This window comes from Canis aureus, chromosome 28, assembly GCF_053574225.1.
Source record: "Canis aureus isolate CA01 chromosome 28, VMU_Caureus_v.1.0, whole genome shotgun sequence".
Lineage (NCBI taxonomy): Eukaryota > Metazoa > Chordata > Mammalia > Carnivora > Canidae > Canis > Canis aureus.
In genome coordinates this window covers 9,711,052-9,731,320 of record NC_135638.1, presented here as the reverse complement: position 1 = coordinate 9,731,320, position 20,269 = coordinate 9,711,052, and the positions used below count along the sequence as shown (strand labels likewise).

The 20,269-nt window shown below is 37.5% G+C and overlaps 1 long non-coding RNA gene across 2 annotated transcripts in view; it reads right to left on the bottom strand.

Moving 5' to 3' along the window:
- LOC144300173 (uncharacterized) overlaps nucleotides 1–17,437 on the bottom strand; it is a 44,491-nt gene extending 27,054 nt beyond the window's left edge. For both annotated transcript variants that reach the window (XR_013366767.1, XR_013366768.1), the window contains exon 1: nucleotides 17,318–17,437. This is a non-coding gene — a long non-coding RNA (uncharacterized LOC144300173). The remainder of the gene's footprint in view (nucleotides 1–17,317) is intronic.
- Nucleotides 17,438–20,269: the final 2,832 nt, after the last annotated feature.

Sequence of the window (20,269 nt, the reverse complement as noted above, 5' to 3'; positions counted from 1 at the left end):
TTTATTTGTTTGTTTGCTTGGGAAAAAAATAGACCTAGGAAGAATTTTGCCCAACTAATAATAGAGCCAGAAGGCATGCAACAGTGTTTCTTTAAATATCTTCTATTAATTTCCTGTCTCTTTACACTGAAAAGGGAAACTAAGATATGACTTCTTGTTAATTGTTCGTTTCTACTTAGAAATTAAATATACAAGTCCTCCTGAAAGTGTTTGGTGCATATCTAAGAAATGTTTGTCTTAAAAGCTTAATCATGGTGCAGCCTTATGATATGTAAAAGTGATTAGCTAATTGAAAAAAAAATTTTGCTCAGAAAAACTCAACTACTAGCAGTTGAAATTTATTTATGTTCAGAATATTTGAAAAATTGTAAATGAGTATGGTTAAATTGACTTCTGTAGTACTTTAAGTAGTCATTAAAACAAACAAACAAACAAAATGGACATTTTCTTATATTCTAAAAGGAAGAGCTTTTGTTTGACCCAAAGTAAAATATCGTTGAAGTCCTTAGTGAGATTTAATTCAATTTCACCTAATTTCTACCATGATTTTGTAACAGTCTAGAAGCTGATATATTCCAATATGTGTAAAAGAAAGTAAACATTTGTGTGTGATTAACCCAATTAACTATTAACGACTAATCTGTTCCTTGAACATAGTGAAGTGGCCCAAATAATGGGCTGGGAGACGACACAAATGGTAATAAAAACTTGTTCTATGTTGAAATATATTTGAACAAAAAGTAGGCTGAACTAAGGTAAGAATGTTTCTTTACCATGGGATTTTTCAGAGCCTTTCTTTATATGCTAACCTACATATTGAATCTTCAAAGCGAGTTTGCAAATCCAAATTCATTTGGCCATGGAAGCTTCTCTCCTTCTCCACCCCATCGCCTCTTGCGAATAATGAAGCAGAGAATGCACATTGCTGTTCTCTAGCTTCTAAAATCTATCCCTGGATTAACTAGCCTAGTACAGAGCTGCATATCAAGACTACGTAGTAGCCCTCTAAAATTACTGAATTGGCTTTGGCATGATGTCAGCCTCCAAAATATAGATCTTTAGAAAGTCACATGTGTGGCTCTGGCTTTTTTAAGGATATTGCTGAGAACACTGTCCATAGTGTATCTTCTTTGGGAGGGTCCATGGGAGAAATTTTCTCAATTCTCTCAGCACTGAGAAGCACTGTCTTGCATCTGGGTCTATCTTTTGGATGCGGTGAATCTGGTCTCCCCCTAAGCACTAGGGACTAGATTGCTTAGAGCCAAATGTGTGTCTTGTCTCTTAACCTGTGGGAAGAACCTCTTAACCCTTGTTTTGAAATTAGCCTCATTCCTGATTTTTTAATTTCCCCTCTAACTTGATTTCCTCAATTACAGAATGTTACTTTCATTTGATCTAGTCATGTTGTGCCATATTTCTTTTTTAAGATCTTTTACATCCTTTCTGGGTGGGGAAGAAAGGCGCAAAGAGGAGGGAGAGAGAGAAGAAGCCGGAGAGAGAGCTAGGAGATGAAGGAAAAATCTACTCTTGTACATATGCCTTGTGAGTCCTGACCGTGAAGTTTTTGCAAACAAGAAATTTTTAAGAAACTACTGGCAAAATGGAAATGTATTCTAATTTTACCAAGGAACATGAAAGAGATTAAGCTAAACTTAAAGGAGTGGGAAGCAAAGCTCATTGACTGTAATAAGAGAGAAAAAATAGTTTTGTCACAGGGCAGATCAAAGATGTGAACTCTGCAGCAAGGGCCCCAAACAGAGAAAGGTCACAGATGAGGACAAGAGACCGGGAGGGCAGAGGTGACGAGGTTGCAGGACAACGTAATTTTGGCAGAACGAGAAATGGGAATGAGGCAATTGAGTAAAAGAGATGACACGACAAAGCTGCATCTCTGAACCAGAGTTCATTGCAATCGGGAAAGCCAAAGAACAAAGGATTAGCACACGCTAGAGTAATGATGTTTTATGAGAATCTTGCCTCAATAATATATAATTTGGTCTTACTGGCATGTATCCCTAACTTGTAATTCTACTACTGTTATGTCATCCCTTCACATCCCCACCAACTCCTACATTGAAATTGAGTAAAGGGGAGCATTGCTCCTTCAAATTGTAATTACCACTGGTTGCACTAGACTTTGCTTCCATATCGAGCTGAGGCAGAGATAGACTTGGTAAAGCTTAGGTTTACAAGAACTTAATCACACAAATAAGAGACCAAAGGAATAAGATACACAGGTATAAACCCCAACACTAGAAGGGATCTATGCTGTCATTTAAACCAACCTCCTTAAATTATAATGAGGAAACTGAGCCTCAGAAAAGTGACTTGACATTTACTCACTGTAAATGTTTTTACTGTAAATGTAAATTTACTCACTGAGCCACTGAGCTTACGTAGCTCAAAGCAACATAAACAGACAAGAAAACAACAAAACAAAACAAAGCAACACAGCGTGTAGTTCAGGATCAGGAATAGGAAAAGATTCAACTTCCCTAAAGAGGTCCACCGGGTCCACCTGCCAGCCTCAAGGCCAGCCACCATCCCCCTCCCTCTTGACACCAATTTCTTCGCAACTCCATCCGCCACCAGCAGCAGGGCCTCAAGATGGTCCTTCATCTCGCTGTGTGGCACTCCCTGCCTTGGCTCCGCTCCTGCTGTTGATCTCCACTATGTCCTTAGGTTTTCTTCTTCATTCCTTTGCTAGCCACTCCTACTCAGTCTTTTACTTTGAAAGTCAGCCTGGACCTGCTTCCTTCATCAGCCTGGGTAAGACACTGTCTCTGCTGTTCCCATAGCACCACCTTATATCACTGTATAGCATTTAAGAGCATGAACTCAGGGTCAAATGGTCTGCATTTAATTCTTTACCCCTTACTGTCCCATGTAGCCCTGAGCAGGTCACTCTGTGCCTGCACTTGTGAACTAGGGATAATAATAATAATTAAGAATATATCTATCTTCAGAAGAATACTATAATATATTAAATTAAAAACTTACACACATACATTTCTTAGAAAACCACCTGGCACATATTAAGTACCCAATAAATATTAGTAGCACTAACCTTCCAAAATATTTAAGGTCCTTCGGTTAGAGATAATAACTCAATCATTTCTATCTCCAGCCCTAGGACAGCACCTGACACCCACTAGATACTTAGAAAGTCTTTTATAAAGGACCGAATGGATTAGTAAAAAGAAAAATTTTTTATATTTAGTTTGCAGAACTGGCTTAGGATAACACATATTTGAGAAATGGTGGTCAAATGAAGCAGTGACATAGCTCAACTACATTTTGAAACAGGCAAATCTGACCTTCTCCCAGGATGTTGAAGAATTCTAGAGATATTCTTTCATACAACTAAACCCTTAGCTGTTACCAGAATCCAACTGATGGGTGTTACAGGACAAGGAAGGGGATTTTAACCATTTATGCATTATATCAGAGTGAGACTGGTGGCTTTGTTTATCTCATGTCTAGAAGTCCTATGTAAAATCTTTCTAAAATATTAGTAAAACATATAATTATCATTATATTACTTATATTATTAATATTATCAAAAGACAGCTTTAATAATAAGTATTAGTTTGGCAGCCAGGGTGGCTCAGTGGTTTAACACCGCCTTCAGCCCAGGGCGTGATCCTGGAGACCAGGGATGGAGTCCCACGTCAGGCTCCCTGCATGGAGCCTGCTTCTCCCTCTGCATGTGTCTCTGCCTCTCTCTCTCTCTGTGTCTCTCATGAATAAATAAAATCTTAAAAAAAAAAAACAAAAAAAATTATAAGTTAATACAATATTAAATATCAAACTATAAACCTTTTAACATCAGAAAGGATGCTTCTTAAGTGGAACTAGTTCCAAAATCAAGCAAGAATGTGTTGATCATCCATGTTCAAGTAAAATCATTCCCACCTCTTCCCCACTGAATGGTCTGAATGGATGTTCAGCCCCAGGAATGAAGGAAAGAGTTATGAGCTGCAATTGTCACTAACCACCCTTGTGACAGCACAGACAATGAGAATAATCTATAGCATGTGTTTCATCCCCATTTGAAAGGGGGAAAAAATAGTTTCTCTATTCTGTTGCAGTTCTGACACTGTCTCATGAATGAACTTTTGTCCTTCCCTGGCTATTGTTTGGCTTGTATACATGCAGCCTGGAGCTTTTGTAACCAGAGATAGAAAGTTCAGTGATCATGAAGATTAACGCTAGTGTACAGTCTAGAGTCTGACAACACTGACAAGGAACAAAGGACAACATCTCTATTGTGATTTCTAGTTTGGGGAACACAATACAAAATTGTAGCTTATTAGGATCTAATCCTCACTAAGCTTGGGATTTAAAGAAAAACAAAACCCAAAAAACTTGGTTTGTAGATCATTGGCCTGATTCCCCTTTGTCAGACAAAGAGAGCCTTAACTTTGGAATGGAGCCTATACTGATGTCATCATACAAGTAGCAGGCGACTCCTCTCCACTATGGTAATCCCTGGTCTTCCTCTGCACTTTTCTGTTCCCTGTCACCCATCTCTTAACCTTCCATTGGTTAGTGCTCTTTTCTAGGATAGCTGGCTCCATTTGGAGGAGATGAGAAATAAGAGCCTATGTACATAGGCCCCAGATGACCTTAGAGCTTAGTGGGAGATTTGTAAAGAAGAGACCCACTCGAGACATCAGTGCCAAATCTATTGTAGTGACTTAGAACCCCCAAGAGAAGTTTAAATTCATACCCAGAAGTCTTGAGGTAGAGCATAACTTTTGATGAGTTAAGACAGGTTTCATGAAAGTCTAGAAATGGCTTGAGTCTCTTTGATTTTTTGGTGCCTTCCCAGCTACATCAACCAAGGGGTTCTCCAGTTGCCCCTCGGTTCCTTCTACCTCTCAAGTAATCAGCCTCCTCCTCACCATTATCACCACTACTATTAGGACTTCTATTATCTTTTCCAAGAATTAGTTTAATAGCTTCACTTTTGATGACACATGACTTTGGATGACACAGGAATTCCTGTTAAACAATTTCTTTCTCTTCAAGACTGAGTTAATTTTAGTATCCACCTCAGAGGATGATGTCCAGATGAAATGGTATGAACTAATCCCTATCACAATGTTAGACGTGGCACACAATAATTAATGTCTGGTAACAGACCAAAAGTACAATACTTCTAATACTTATTTCCATGTGCTTGATTGCATAAAAATAATGCAAGTTTTCATTTTACAGATTTTCATAAAAGACAGATTTTTTGCTGCTGGCACAAACAAAGTCTAATTTCCCCAACAAAAGTTGAATCATGCTGGAGTAGCACAAAAGCACAGGAGAAGCACATGACCTAGTAATTGTGTAGTAAGGAAGCTTTTGAGTAATGACTTCTGGTCATTTTAAGAACGGTAATCATAGTGTTTAAATGCTCACAGAGCAATTATCAAGAGACCATTTACTGAAAAGAACATTCGTCCTGGAAAATATTGGAAACTTCATTCGTAATACTATTTCTATTAATAAGGATGTGTGGATAAAATGTTGAAGGTTTTCATTTCTGATTTCAGAGATTTAAGGTGATGACAACCTGAAAAAGAATCAGAGCCCCCAGCTGAGTCAGTAACTGAAGACCAGGGTGGTGAGGTCTCATCGGACTGGGTTTGGCTGAAAGGTTTTCCTATAAAGAGCAGTATATGCTCACATACTTGTATACATCATGTAAGTAGTAGGTGATTCATCTCCAGTGTGAGTAGATTATAGTGATTCTTTGCTTACCTAATATTTGCTTTACTGTGTGAGGGATAACAAGTGGCTTAACTACTCTGAAATTTATTTTCAAAATTAAATGAACTCTAGGGCTTTCTAAGTGATGTAAGGAAATCGAGACTGGAATTTCCTGGGATTTTCCAAGAGGTTTAATTATTTGTCCTATTTCTCAACCTTAGAATGTGAGTTGGAGCTAATTAGAATAAAGACAAGATTTCTACTTCTGATCAAAACTGAATTTATGAGATACATTTTCTGGATAAAGTTTGCCAAATCTTACTAAATTCTTGGCTGTTTTCCCCCAGCCTGTATTTTTAGGATGAGCTTGGCCTCTTCCTGTCAGTACAGCATTGCATTTGGCAAGTTTCTCATATTCCTAGGTGAGCCTGGCCTTTCATTGTTTAGAATATTGATTTTAATTAGCACTAGTGGATCAGCAGCTCTCATTTCGGCTAAGCTAAATACCATGTCTAGATGGTTTTGCTTCACTACACCTTCCTTCAAAATGGGGGTGGGGAGGCACTTTTCCACCTTTGAAAATCAATAGGAGTGTTGTAGGCCAAGAGCTCTGTGCCAACAGGGCTGATCTGTGATCAACCAAAAGAATGGAGCCAAAAGAATGGTTGGTTCACTTTTGTTGTAATATACAATTACTTACAGGTGCGCCTATTAAGAAGCCCTAGACAGAACAGGGCATTAAATAGCTCCTGCCAACAAAATGGTTCAGACAGGTAAATAGAAACCAGAAGTCAGCATATGATAAAGAAGAAAGCTAACATTTGAGGAAAGAAAGCCTACGTAGCGTGACCCAGAGGTGCAAAGGTTTAGAGTTACCGTGAGCCCCATTTGGCCCTCTCAGGAGTTTTCCATGGAGATGGTCCATTCAGGTTTCTTTGACCTACTGAAGTGATCTCAACCTGCCTTGCACTTCTTTTCATTAAGCATTGGACATTCTATATTCTTCTAAATATTATGATCTAAATATCAGGTTGATTTCAAACTTCAGGGCAGCCTGGGTGGCTCAGCAGTTTAGCACCGCCTTCAGCCCAGGGACTGATCCTGGAGACCTAGGATCGAGTCCCACGTCAGGCTCGCTGCATGGGGCCTGCTTCTCTCTCTGCCTGTATCCCTGCCTCTCTCTCTCTCTCTGTGTGTGTCTCATGAATAAATAAATAAAATCTTTAAAAAACAATTTCAAACTTCAGAAGAATGTTTTTAGGAGGATAGATGGAACCTATTTTGAAGAGCCTTTTTAAAATCCTCTCATTAATTTCCTGGGCTTATTGCTTAGAACTTGAGTCCTTGAGATTGAATCTAAAAGTACAAATAAATTTTGATCTCTTTTCAGTAGGTTTCATTTTGCATAGTGGTATGTATACAACAATCCTGAAACTATTTTGTGAATTTTATTAGACTGAGAAACTGAGAAGGGAGATCAAGCAAGGAAGATCATCCATGGTGAGGTTGGAATGAAATTGGAGGTCACAGTATATACTCATCATTTCTGAGCTACATAGTAACTTGACTTCAAAGATGGTTGCTGTCAACTTCTTTCCTCCTTCTACATCAATGCCAGTTTGCCATGGAGTGGTGGTATCTATTTCCCCACCTACTTTAATGTACTTGCCTGTGTCTAGGATAAGAGGGTCCCTCAAGAAGATAAATTTTATAATTTAGTTATGTTGTTGAAATGTCACCAACAAGTAAACACCAGTTCAATAATTTTGGTTGGTCAAAAGCATTCAACATCATATCAATTCTTTCAAAATGGGAAAACAGATTGAAAACAGCTAACCATTACTTTGATAGATTTTGGGTTAATTGATACACATTTATTATATCATATAAAATATGAAAAAGTTTAAAAGAATCTGACATAGATCTTCTTTAAAGGGGAAAAAGTGACTCAAGAGGGCAGCAAGATTATTCTACATTTAATACCTTTAATAATAAGAAGGGGCTTACTGCATATGGTTACAAAAGGAACTTTCCAGATTTTAAAAGGTCAGAAAAAAACATGGAAGGAAATGCCAATATATTATATCAGTTGAGAGTGCAGACTCTGAAATAAGATTGCTTATTTTAGTCCAGCTGTATGGCATACCAGATTCCTGACTTGGTCAATGTCCTTAATTTCTTATTTGCAAGATGGGTTAATAATACATACCTCCTGGGATGTTGTGAATATCAAACAAGATAATTACAGAAAATATTCAATAAATATTAGATTAAATCATGACACCTAGTGAAGATGAATACAAAGTGTGAAATGGGCCTACTGGAAGAACAATATAACCAGGGTTAAGGTTGAAAATGAACCAAGGCTTTAAAAAATATCAAGAATGAACAAACGCATTTTTGTCCTAAGTACAGTCCCAGGAAAATAAAGAATAGGTGTGATGATGATGGTGAATAGCGACCTGTTAATTCATGACAAAGAGAAAATATTCCAGCATTTTCTCTATTTGCTCTGTCAAGGAGGTGATTGTGATATTGAGAAGAAAACTTAAAAATAATGCAAAGAAATTATAGCAGAAATGAGGGAAGAAAATGGTTAGAGAACAATTTTTTTATTCCAAATGAGCTTAGGTCTGCTAGATGAAATCTCTCTCAGGGTACAGTGAAAAGATTAAACATGGAACCATTGTCCATGATCTTTAAGGAAATGTTCTCATAAAAGGTACTCAGAGACAGGAAAAAGGGTATTATTTTTCTAAATTTGCAAGAGAGGGTAGATGATGTAAACCTATAGACCGATGACCTTGACATCAATCTCTCACACAAAACTCTCTAACAAATATGATTTTTAAAATATGGGGATCCCTGGGTGGCTCAGTGGTTTGGCGCCTGCCTTGGGCCCAGGGCGTGATCCTGGAGACCCGGGGTCGAGTCCCACAGCGGGGCTCCCGGTGCATGGAGCCTGCTTCTCCCTCTGCCTGTGTCTCTGCCTCTCTCGGTCTCTCTCTCTTTCTCTCTCTCTCTCTGTGTCTCATGAATAAATAAATAAAAATCTAAAAAAAATAAAAAATAAAAAATAAAAAATAAAAAATAAAATATGTAGGGAGTAAAGCCTCATTAATGCTAACAAAAAATTAACTAAGAAAGGTTTTCCATTTTTGATGTTAAAGGTTTTAGCAAGATATCTGGCAAAGTATACTGTTACCGACTTAGTAATACAAGCAGAAGACTGATTGATGAACACATCTAAATTTGAGTAAAATTTTATAATGGCACAGTCCCATTGTACTATCCAAGACTGTCTGTTTGTGATGTGTGTGTAAAGTTTTGTGGTCAGTGACTTCAGTGAGGACATAAATATAATACTGGGCAAATTGGCAAATCCACTGAACCAGTAACCATTGACATAACATGAGGGCAGAAGGAAATAAATATGTTAGAGAAATGGATTTTAAGATTATGATAAACAGATCTATTATGACAAAATTAATAAGGCAAGTAAATATTTATAGCATATAAATATACAAACATAAGTAAAATATAAAACTTATTTTTACATATTATGCAAGATGGCTATATAAATAATATATAAATGTTATATATTAGATACAAGAACACAAATAAACATACGAAGTACATGGATGCCTGGGTGGCTCAGAGGTTAAGCATCTGCATTGGGTTCAGGGTGTCATCTCGGAGTTCCCAGATCGAGTCCCACTTCGGGCTTCTCACAGGGAGCCTGCTTCTCCTTCTGCCTATGTCTCTGCCTCTCTCTATGTGTCTCTCATGAATAAATAAATGAAATCTTTAAAATATATATATATATTAAGTACATGATAAAATATAAATTAAAAATTCCTCGCATCAAGAATCACAGAACTAGGATGGGTGGTTCAGAAGTTTGTAGTTCAGGGCAGCCCGAGTGGCTCAGCGGTTTAGCGCTGCCTTCAGCCCAGGGTATGATCCTGGAGCCTGCTTCTCCCTGTGCCTGTGTCTCTGCCTCTCTCTCTCTCTGTGTCTCTCATGAATAAATAAATAAAATCTTTAAAAAAACAAAAACAAAAACAGAAGTTTGTAGTTCAGAAGTTCACATGTGAAAATCAATTTGATGTTATAGTTGCCATCAAAACTTAAAAACAGTGAATAATGTGATAAGGCTGGGCCAGCAATTAATAGAATATAAAATTTTAGATTCCAGAACAAGGGAAGTGATTGCTCCCTCCTCAATCATCTACACATTAGAAGGTCATTGAATTTCTGTGTACATTTCAGAAAATCACATCTACAAGGGGGGGGGGGTGGTGGCAAATTTTAATGTTAAGAAGACAGAAGAGAAAAATGTGGGCTATTTGGTATGAAGAAGAATGGCCTTTGAAGAAAAAAATATATGCTTGAAAGACTGTCTTCAAGATCACTGAGTCTATCAATGCCAAAGATTAGACAAATTTGGGAAGACTGGGTGGCTCAGCAGTTGAGTATCTGCTCTTGGCTCAGAGCATGATCCTGGGGTCCTGGGATTGAGTCCCACATCGGGCTCCTTTTGTGGAGCCTGCTTCTCCCTCTGCCTCTGTCTTTGCCTCTCTCTCTGTGTCTCTCATGAATAAATAAATTAAATCTTTGAATTAAAAGAAAAAGATTAGACGAATTCTTTTGCAGCTTTCGGAACAGAAAGGGAACAGTAAGTGGAAAGTCATACATAGATTCTATGGTTCTTTCTACCTTACAGGGCTTGAGGAAGTGGAAGGTAAGGTGGAAGGTAACAGCGCCTGACACCGACAAACTTCGCAATGCATAGTAGCTACTAGTGTTGCTGTTGTTGTCTTTATTCTTTGGGGGTCTCATCGCCCACCTATCTCATTGATTTTCCTACTAATCTGAGAACAAAGTCAATATAAATTCAGACTTCTTAAATTAACTGTTAGATATCTCTTCTTAGAATCATATGGCAATGAAGGCGACGGACGAAATTATTTAGAAAGTCATTATGAATATAACTTTTTATTACTACCACGGTAATCACAGAAATTTGCCTAAATATATTTCTCTCAAAAGACACTGGTTCTTGTTCATTTGTTCACTAGAGACTCTAGCTGAGAAGAAACAATTAGTTGAGTTTTCTTTTAAATGAGAAGAGCTGTTCCTACTTTCATTATTCCTGTATTCCTGAATTTACCTCTGGGAGCTATTTTAGACAATTTAAAAGTGATGTTTCTTTATTGAACTAAATACTTGACAAGCCAGCCCAAGGCAAATTTGTTATGTTTATTTGTGTAAACTAATAATGTGACTCTGGTGGCTAGGTACTTCCTACAGAGAACATCACTGAACCATTCTACAATTGGTTAATGAATGATTATGATAGTTCAACTTCCCTGAAATAATTGCCTTGCATTAAAGTGGTTCCGGAGTCATTTCATTAAGTTCAAGGACTTAATTTTTGTCTTCTTGTAATACTCAAAGATACCTGTGACTTTTCCACAACAAAGAAAATGAACTACTTGTTTGTAAGAATAATCATCAAAATTTATGGTAAGTTTGATATATATATATATTTTTTAAAGATTTTATTTATTTATTCATGAGAGACACACAGAGAGAGGCAGAGACACAGGCAGAGAGAGAAGCAGGCTCCCTATAGGGAGCCCAATGCAGGACTCGATCCCAGGACCCCAGGATCACACTCTGAGCCACCCATGTGCCCCAAGTTTGATATATATTTTAACAATAAGTAGGCAGCATCTTTCAAAAAAGGCATTATCATCATCACTACCATCATCATTAAAAGAAAAAGAAGATAATTCAAAATGACCAGAACTTTTATCATCATGAACAGTCAGAGTTAAAACCAATTCCAGCTTCAAATGAATTCTGTGAAACCTGTGGGATGTTGTAAAAAGTTTAAAAAGTTGCCTAAAGCACATAAATGCTTTTCTCACTTCATTCTTTTTCTCTTTATCTCTCCATACTTTCTCATCTCATTTTCTCCCTTTCAGTCTATTCATAGTTGTCTCCCACTTGGTTTTTTCTCTCCACTGTTACTTTTGGGGGGAAAAGAAGTCATAGTTTATATGTGAAATATCTACTTGTCATATAATAAGAAATATATTTGGCCTTTTCCTGAGTTCTGGCAAAGAGCTCCTAAAACCTTTGGAATTTCCTGAGTGATAGGAATGTCTTTTGCTGTTCATAACAAGCCCCTTTGGGTCACACCTGAGTTTACAATGCAATGACTTAGGAGGGGGCCCCCTAGATCACCTCAGGATAAGCCTGATCACCAGACCAGGAGATTAGAGGGTTGGAATTTTTAGACCTATCCACCTGTTTCTTGGGAAGAGGAAGGCTTGCTACACACTGAACTCTCTCTAGAGAAGCTCTGGAACAAGACTTGGAGAGCTTCTAGGCTGATGAACACATTAAAGTTCTGGGATGGTGGTGCACCTGGAGAAGCCATGGGAGCCTGTGTTCCTCTCCCCACCACCTTGTCCTCTAAGTCTCGTCCATTTGGCTGCTCTTGAGGTGTATGCTTTATAATAAACTGGTAAACATGAGCAAAGTGTTTTCCTGAGTTCCATGAGCCATCATAGCAAATTATCAAACCTGAGGACGGGGTGGTGGGAGTCCGCAATCAATCAGAAGAATTAGTGGCCTGGGACTTGTGACTGGTGTCAAAAGTGGCGGTGCCTTTGGGGACTGAGGCCTTTAATTAGTGAGATCTGATGTTAACTCCAGGGAGATAGTGTCAGAACTAAATTGAATTGTCAGACACCCAGTTGAGGTTGGAGAATTGGAGAATTAGCTGGTGTTAGAAAACATCATATTACAAATGCTTCAAAATTAACAGATGATTAGATAATTGCTTTAGATCCTTGTCTATTAATAAAGTATTCAAGAGTTATTTATTATAAATGCTTTTGGTATTCAAGGACATATTTTGCTCACTTTTTAAATGAGTTAAAAGTGGGACTTGTGGGAAATTCTGATGTAAACTACTTTCTTAAAAGACACTGGATTTGTAAATGCCAAGCAGTATGAAGGCATTCTATGCAAAGTTTATCAGAATAATTCTTATTAAATACACATGCAATATATAATTATTATTGCATAGCTGAGAGAATCTTCTCAAATTACAAGACCCACTGTTCAACTTGGGTGCAATACCAGGTGGCCCATTGTATGCCTTGGATAAAGATGAATTAATTATGAGGTCAGTGCATTTATTAAAAAAATATACCTATAAAAATTAAATTTGTAAAACACATATATTGTAATGAGATTTGCATTACAGATAATTTCTTCACATACTAAAACTATTTACATTAGATTCTTTATAAAATAATTTGGAAAAAAATTTCTTTCAATGGTTGAAAAAAATGCAAATGCCTTTAGGGGTTAGCCAACTAACAGGCTAGATCTAAGATAAGGGGTAGTGGTGAAGACTGTGAAACAGTGCATGTCCAACTAAAATATCCACAAGCAATCTATTAAAAAATAGTGCATGGGCAAATAAATACAACTTCAACAATATTGCAGAAAACAAAATCCTATTTATAATAGCAAAAAAAAAAAAGAGAGAGAGCAACATTTATAATAGCAATAAAAAATATAAAATTGAACAAACAATAAGAACACAGTAAAGCTGTATGAAAATTTAAACTACATGCCCTCAGTCTAAAAAAGCAAGAACTGCAAACAAATCTTGATCTCTTCACACTGGGTTTGTGTTTCATAATGAAATGTGACATGTGTGCAGCAATCCTGAAACTATTTGGGGTATGTGTTATCTGATTGAACAACCTAGAAGAAGGGAGCTGCAAGGAAGATCACCGTGGGGCTGGAACAAAATTGGAAGTATCAGTATAAATTCATCATTTCTAATATAAATACAGTAGAAAGATGGATACTATCAACCTCTTTTCTCCCTCCACCCCAGTCTGCCTAAGAGAGGTGGCATCTATGTCTCCACCTGTTTGAATCTGGGCTTGTCTGTGTCTACTCTTATTAATAGAATTTTCAGGAAGAGACATCAGGCCAGTACCAGACTTTGCCTGTTAGAGCAAAGGCAATTCTGCTTCCTTCTCTTAATCTTGGGACACCTGTTCTCAGAATCCACCCATCATGCTTTGGAAGCCTAAGCTGCACAGAGAGGCCACCTAGAGGTACCCTCATTGAAAGTCCTGGCTGATCTCTGAACTGACAGCCAGCATCAACTAGCAAGCTTTGGGTGTCAATTCCAGTCAAACCTTGGACAACTCCCGCCTTAGCCACCACTGAACTACAACTGCTAAGGAAGCCCAAGTGAGAACTGCCTGGCTGAGCCCAGTCAACACACACAATTGTGAGAGGCATGAATAAGCTGTTGTTTCAAGTCATTGTGACTTGAGTGGCTTGTTGAGCAGCAACAAATAGCCAAAAACTACCGAAAGACTTTGAAAAATAAATACATTCCAGAAGCAATGGTCTTAACGCCCAGTTGAGAATTGAAACTTTTCTATCATTCCACACTACAAGAAACCAATTTTTTTGTTTGCTTTAGAAATGGCTGATTCTGGGGCTGATTCAGGGAAAGGACAAAACAAGTCTTAGAATATCTTGTGACAGAATATAAAGGAGTGCGAGTAACTAAATAAATAACCAAATCAAAAGGACACAAGTAGGTAGCATGAAAGCAACAGATCTAGGACAATTTGAGAATCAAAATAAATGAAAACTAATAGATTGAAACAAAATTGAATAAGGAGCACCTGAGTGGCTAAATCAGCTAAGCATCTGGCTTTGGCTCAGGTCATGATCTCAGGGTCCTGGGATTAAGCTCCAAGTCTGGGCTCTCTGCTCAGTGGGGAGTCTGTTTCTCCCTCTCTCTCTGCCCCTCCTCTCCGCCCCCTACCCATGCTCCTGCTCTCTCTTTCTCAATAAATGAAAACTTTAAAAAACCAAAATTGAATAAAAAATAATCCATGAGTTCATACTGTTAAGAAAGAAAGAGGAGAAAGAAAGGAGGCAAGAAAAGAAAGTTTTGAGAAAAAACAAAGTCAACTTCTTTCTTACAGTATACTGCTGACTAATATAGAGAAGGAATATTGAAATTTGAAAATCGTCACTTTATGACTCATAAGAAAAAACCCTTTGGGCAAGAATCATTAGTGGCTGCTTAGTTGTGGTGGGGAAGGGAGTCAGATAAGGAACAGGATGCTTACATGATGTGAGAACCTCTCCTTGCAAATTACTTAGTTAATCACAAAAAGGAAAATAGTAACAATACAGTGGAGAAAACAGACAAAACCTTGGCAAGGTAACCAACATTGACATCATCAAGGAAGGGCACATGCGCATCTCATGTCAGACATGGTTCCCTGAGAAAGGCACAACATCTGCTTTGTAGCATTCCAGCCAAAAATGCATAACTGAAATCCAATCATGAGGAAACATTTGAAAAACCTAAACCGAGTATACTGTATAAAATATGTATAAAAATAACTGGCCTGAATTCTCAAATATGCCATAGATGTCATCACAAGGAAACAAGCAAAACCAAAGAAAGGCTGAGGAACTCTCCCAGACTGAGGAAACTAAGCAGACAGGACAAGAAGCCAAAATGTGATCCTGCACTGGATTATGTATTGGGGGAAGCTGCATTAGGAAATATTACTGGGATAAGTGGATAAAAGTGAAATATGGAAAGTAGATAAGAGAAATATATCCATGTTATATTTTCTAAATTTCATTATTATACTGGGGTTACAGAAGTTATCATTGTACTAGAGTTATTACTGTTCTCAGAAAATACACATTGAAGTATTAGGGAGTAAAATATAGGCGATCTGCTGTTAAATAGTTTTTTAAAAACATGAAAAACAGTAGGTCTGTGTGTATGTGTGGAGAAAGAGAAAGAAAAGCACATGTGCAAAATGTGTAAAAATTGGTGAGTTTAGATAAAATGTATATTTTGATGTTCTTTCTTCAAATTTTCAAAATTAAATATTGTTTCTTAAAATTTTTAAGTTATAAAAGAAACTGTGTGGGAAATACAAAGACAAAAACTATCTGAGTCAAATTCCATCCATGAGCTTCCATTTTGTGGCCTCTGATTTAAAGTATCATTTGACTTGAGTATCTGAAACAATTAAGGAACTAGTTAAATAGAACCCTCCACCTAATTGTAGTAAAACTAAATCAGAGAAAATAAACAAACTTTCAAGCCTTCCACCTCAAGGCTGGTTCTATGTTGTAATGCCTAAGTGTGATTTCTTCCTAAAAATTAACTTTAAAAAAGATAGAGGAGGGCGCCTGGGTGGATCAGTCTGTTCAGCGTCTGCCTTTGGCTCAGGCCATGATCCCAGGGTCCTGGAATTGAATCCTACTTCAGGAGTCTGCTTCTCCCTCTCCCTCTGCCTGCTGCTCTCCCTGCTTGTGCTCACTTGCTCTCTCTGTCAAATAAATAAATAAAATCTTAAAAAAAAAAAAGAGAGAAAAAGAGGAGGTAAATTTCAAAACAAGAAAGTAATGTATTCTAAGAATTTCAGCTTAGACTCAAGGACTTGAGGATTGTCAGGGGCCCTGGGAGTTGGACTATCTGCCTTCCCTGCTACTTTCCTCTTACCACAGAACGGAATACTGTTATCTGTGGTTGGGAGAATAAGGGGTTATCACATATGACGGTTTTCCAGATAACAAGCTTTTACCTTAAACGCTTTTTAAAAATATATATATTTTTAAACATTTCGTTCATTAGGCTACACTTTTAAATATCTTCTTTTCTTCATGCTTCAGCTAAGGTTATTTGGGGTTTATCTGTCAATGCCATGAACATGGGACTTATTTATTTCAATTTGCTTATAGAATATTGTTAAAAGGCGAGGATGTCCATGGTAGAAATGCAAATATTATTATCCAGACCCAGCCCTTCCACCAACATGCTCATATCATTGATAGTCAGTGGTTCTAGTTCATCTGTAGAAACCAAGTAAATTATATCACCTCTAAGACCCATCCAGATCTCATAATCTCCATCACCCAATTCCAAAATTAATCTGCTTCCATCCTCTACTTGAGACTAAAGAAAATGTGGTTATTCATACCGATTGTTTCCGTGCTTTCTGATTGTGCTCCCTCTTGGGGAACAGGTTAATTATGGGTCCCCAGTAGATGTATATTAATCCAAGAAAATATCCATTTACAGTTCCACCAATTGGTAAATTTTTAAAAATACATTAAAAATCGGGCAGCCTGGGTGGCTCAGTGGTTTAGCGCTGCCTTCAGCCCAGGATGTGATACTGGAGACCTGAGATCGAGTCCCACGTTGGGCTCCTTGAATGGAGCCTACTTCTCCCTTTGCCTGTGTCTCTGCCTCTTTCTCTCTGTGTGTATCTCATGAATAAATAAATAAAATCTTAAAAAAATACATTAAAAATATACACTTAAAAAGAGACAAAAAGTAAGTTATAAATGGTGGCCTACCAGTCCTTGCTCACACTACATTGGATACCACCATTTTGTAGAAAAAGACTAAATTTCTACATGTATCATTTGAGGACAGTCATCTTTACCCTGCTAGCTTCCCTCTCCATGGCTCTACTCATGTCCTCTACACTCCAGTCACCCAGGGATTACTTACCATTCTCTGAACAAGTCATGCACTGTCTTGTCTTAGCTCTTGCCTTCCTAGTCTTTAAGACCTTGACCCAAGGTCACCTGTCTTGTGAAGATCTGCTTCTGCATTCCAGTCTTATTTCCTGCCTCGGAATACCACATGGTCACCACACAGTGCCCTGCACCAAAGGAATGTGTATAGATGTGTCATGCCCATACATCACACGAGTCTGTAAACTCATCACGGAATGTCAGTCTGTGAAGACCAAAATTGTCTTATTTTTATCCTTGCCTGATTTCCAGCACCTTCGTACATGGCAAGTGTTCAGTAAAGGCATATCCAATTTAATTTCTTTAGGGAAGTTTGGTCCTAGGGTTGAACTCTTCCTTTCGAAAGGCCCTGTTTTCTAATACAGCTGTGAAGGCAGTGATCCACTGCAGTGGGGATGAGAAGTAAGACTAGTCCCCAGGCGTCTCACGTATATAGAAGTTTATGTGTTACCAAAGATAACAGTCAGGATGAAACTCTAAGTCTTAATGTCTTCTTTCGCTAACAAAACGTTGTTCAAAGAATCTATTCCTATGAGGTATGAAATAAAATAAAATGAATAAAAATAGGGATTTAATTGTTGAGTATGCCAGCTTTATTTAATATTTAACTGGATCAAACTAATAATAACACATTCCAGGAATAAAGTATGACCATTCCTGTCTTTTTTTTTTTCCAAACCATTTTCAGCTTTTCTGACTCATGGTGAGTGTGGCAGCGCATGTCGTGGCACTGTACGGGGACCAGATGAGCCCAGGAAGAGGGTGGTGAGTCAGGACCGTGGAGTTCCTGGTTCACACAAGCAACTGCACTGCCTGGAGGGTGTAGGAGCCAAAGAAATCTCAGTCTGGAGTTAATGGATGAGGTTACAGCAAAACTCACACAAAGAAGGAGGTGTTGCCTTTGTGGTTATGACTTAGGGTCTTCTGTATGTAAAAAATAGTTATGGGTTACTTCAAGGACTAATATAGTGCTTGCTGTTTAACTGGGTGCTAAGCTAATGATAAAAATAAGATCAATTACCTTTAGAGCAATGGGAGGTCCTAGACCAGAGGATTTTAACTATTTGTTTGCCAAGGTTTCTTTTGAGAAGCTAAAGAAAGGAGCCACGAGTAATTTACAAAGATGTGTCATACGCTTGGGGCAAACCTATATTCCTGGGATTTCAGGCTAAAAGATTCTGGAGCCTCCTTTCCTCTCCTATGGTTTCATAATTTTTGTGAGCAATGCATTATTTCTGTGTTGTGCTTTTTCAAAATCAGGACAGTCATTTGTGTGGTTCTTGAACAACTTCTTAAAATTCTGAACATTTATGTAAGGTCTCCAGGAGCATTTTGGCAAAAATATCAATACCCAAGAACCAAGCCAAACTTCCTGGAAGTTTTAACAAAAAGTTTTTTTGTTTTTTGTTTTTTGTTTTTTGGTTTTTTTTACATAAATAAAATATCTTGAATAGCATAGTTTATAAGTTCCAAAATACACATCACCCTACTAAAATGAAGAATGCACAAATAAGGTTTTAATATATACTAGTGATAAGTCAACTCTCCCTATGTTAAACCTGGGCCCTCCTAAATCACCAGTTGTCAGTAAAACAGTCACACAGATTCCTAATTATATGGCCAATATTGAAAGGTCATGTGACTATTCTAATATGAGAATATATTCTAATATATTTGAATCAATAGGTATTATTTGCTTTATTATATATAATTATAATATATAATATATTAATATATATTAATATTCTAATATATTTGAATCAATAGGTATTATTTACTTTATTAAAGCAAAACCTAGACAAACAGAAAGACTTACATGAACGATTCCATGTTATATGAAACTCTTCTACACAATAATGCATTCATCTATTATTATATTTTCCTAAAAAGGAGAAGAAAAAGCCCAGGCCACAAAATTCAGTAAAAAGATTAGCAGTTCGAAGAATTCAGCTGAGGGTAATATAAATAAGGAAAGAACAGTTTTCAAACTTTGGCCTTTGTCTTCAAAATAGAATGGTAAGTCTATAAAATCTGAAGCCTTTGTACAGTTCTGATTATTCCTTTTTTTCTAGAGTAGACATTTTAAATTATTCACTTTTAAATTATCCTTTACACTTTTCAAAAAACTCAGGTGAGCATGTCCTTATAAAGCAAAGGAAATATTTCAGAATATTTTAGCCTGGCTTCAACAAGATCTGATTTAGACAGCTACGAACAGGAGAGAGAGAGAAAGAAAAAAAAGGGGGGGGGGGATTCTAAGATACATAACTGACTTCTCTTAAAATTTAAAATATGGAGAAAACTGAAGTTCTCGTCCAATTTTCCATCCCCATGTCTCTTCTGTGATGCTCTAAAAGCTTCATAAATACAAGGCTGGAGTCTAGGCAGCCAAAGTCTCAAAGGGCAGAGTATTTCTTATTCTATTTTTGTTGGGACTTTGAGCTTATCTCTTCTGCTTATCCCAAATCAAGCTCCTGTTGCCCCAACAGCTACTCCAGTTTGGGAGCTGAGGAAAGCAATAACACTCTTTTGACCAGAGAGACCAGGACTGGAGGGATGGTGGTGGTGGGAATGGGATAGAAGCTAAAATACAGGAAGCAGACTGAAAGAGCAACAGATTGGGGGTCAGGGGGGAAGTCACTGACATCCTGTCCTGGAGAAATTTGGGGACTGTCCCAAGAACTCAGGATTCAGTGAGAAACTGTATATTGAGCCACTGTTCCCAGACAGGGGATGTAAAACTTGAAGCATAATAAATGGCTCCTTCTTAATAAAGCTATTTTATTAAAATGTCCTTACATAGTCATGCCTCCTTTATCATTTAAATTGCCCAGAACTAAAGGTGCAGACTTAAAATTGGCGTGCAGGTTTAGAAAAGTTAACTCTAGCTGTCAGATGGAAACAAGAAGATACATTCCGCCCTCTG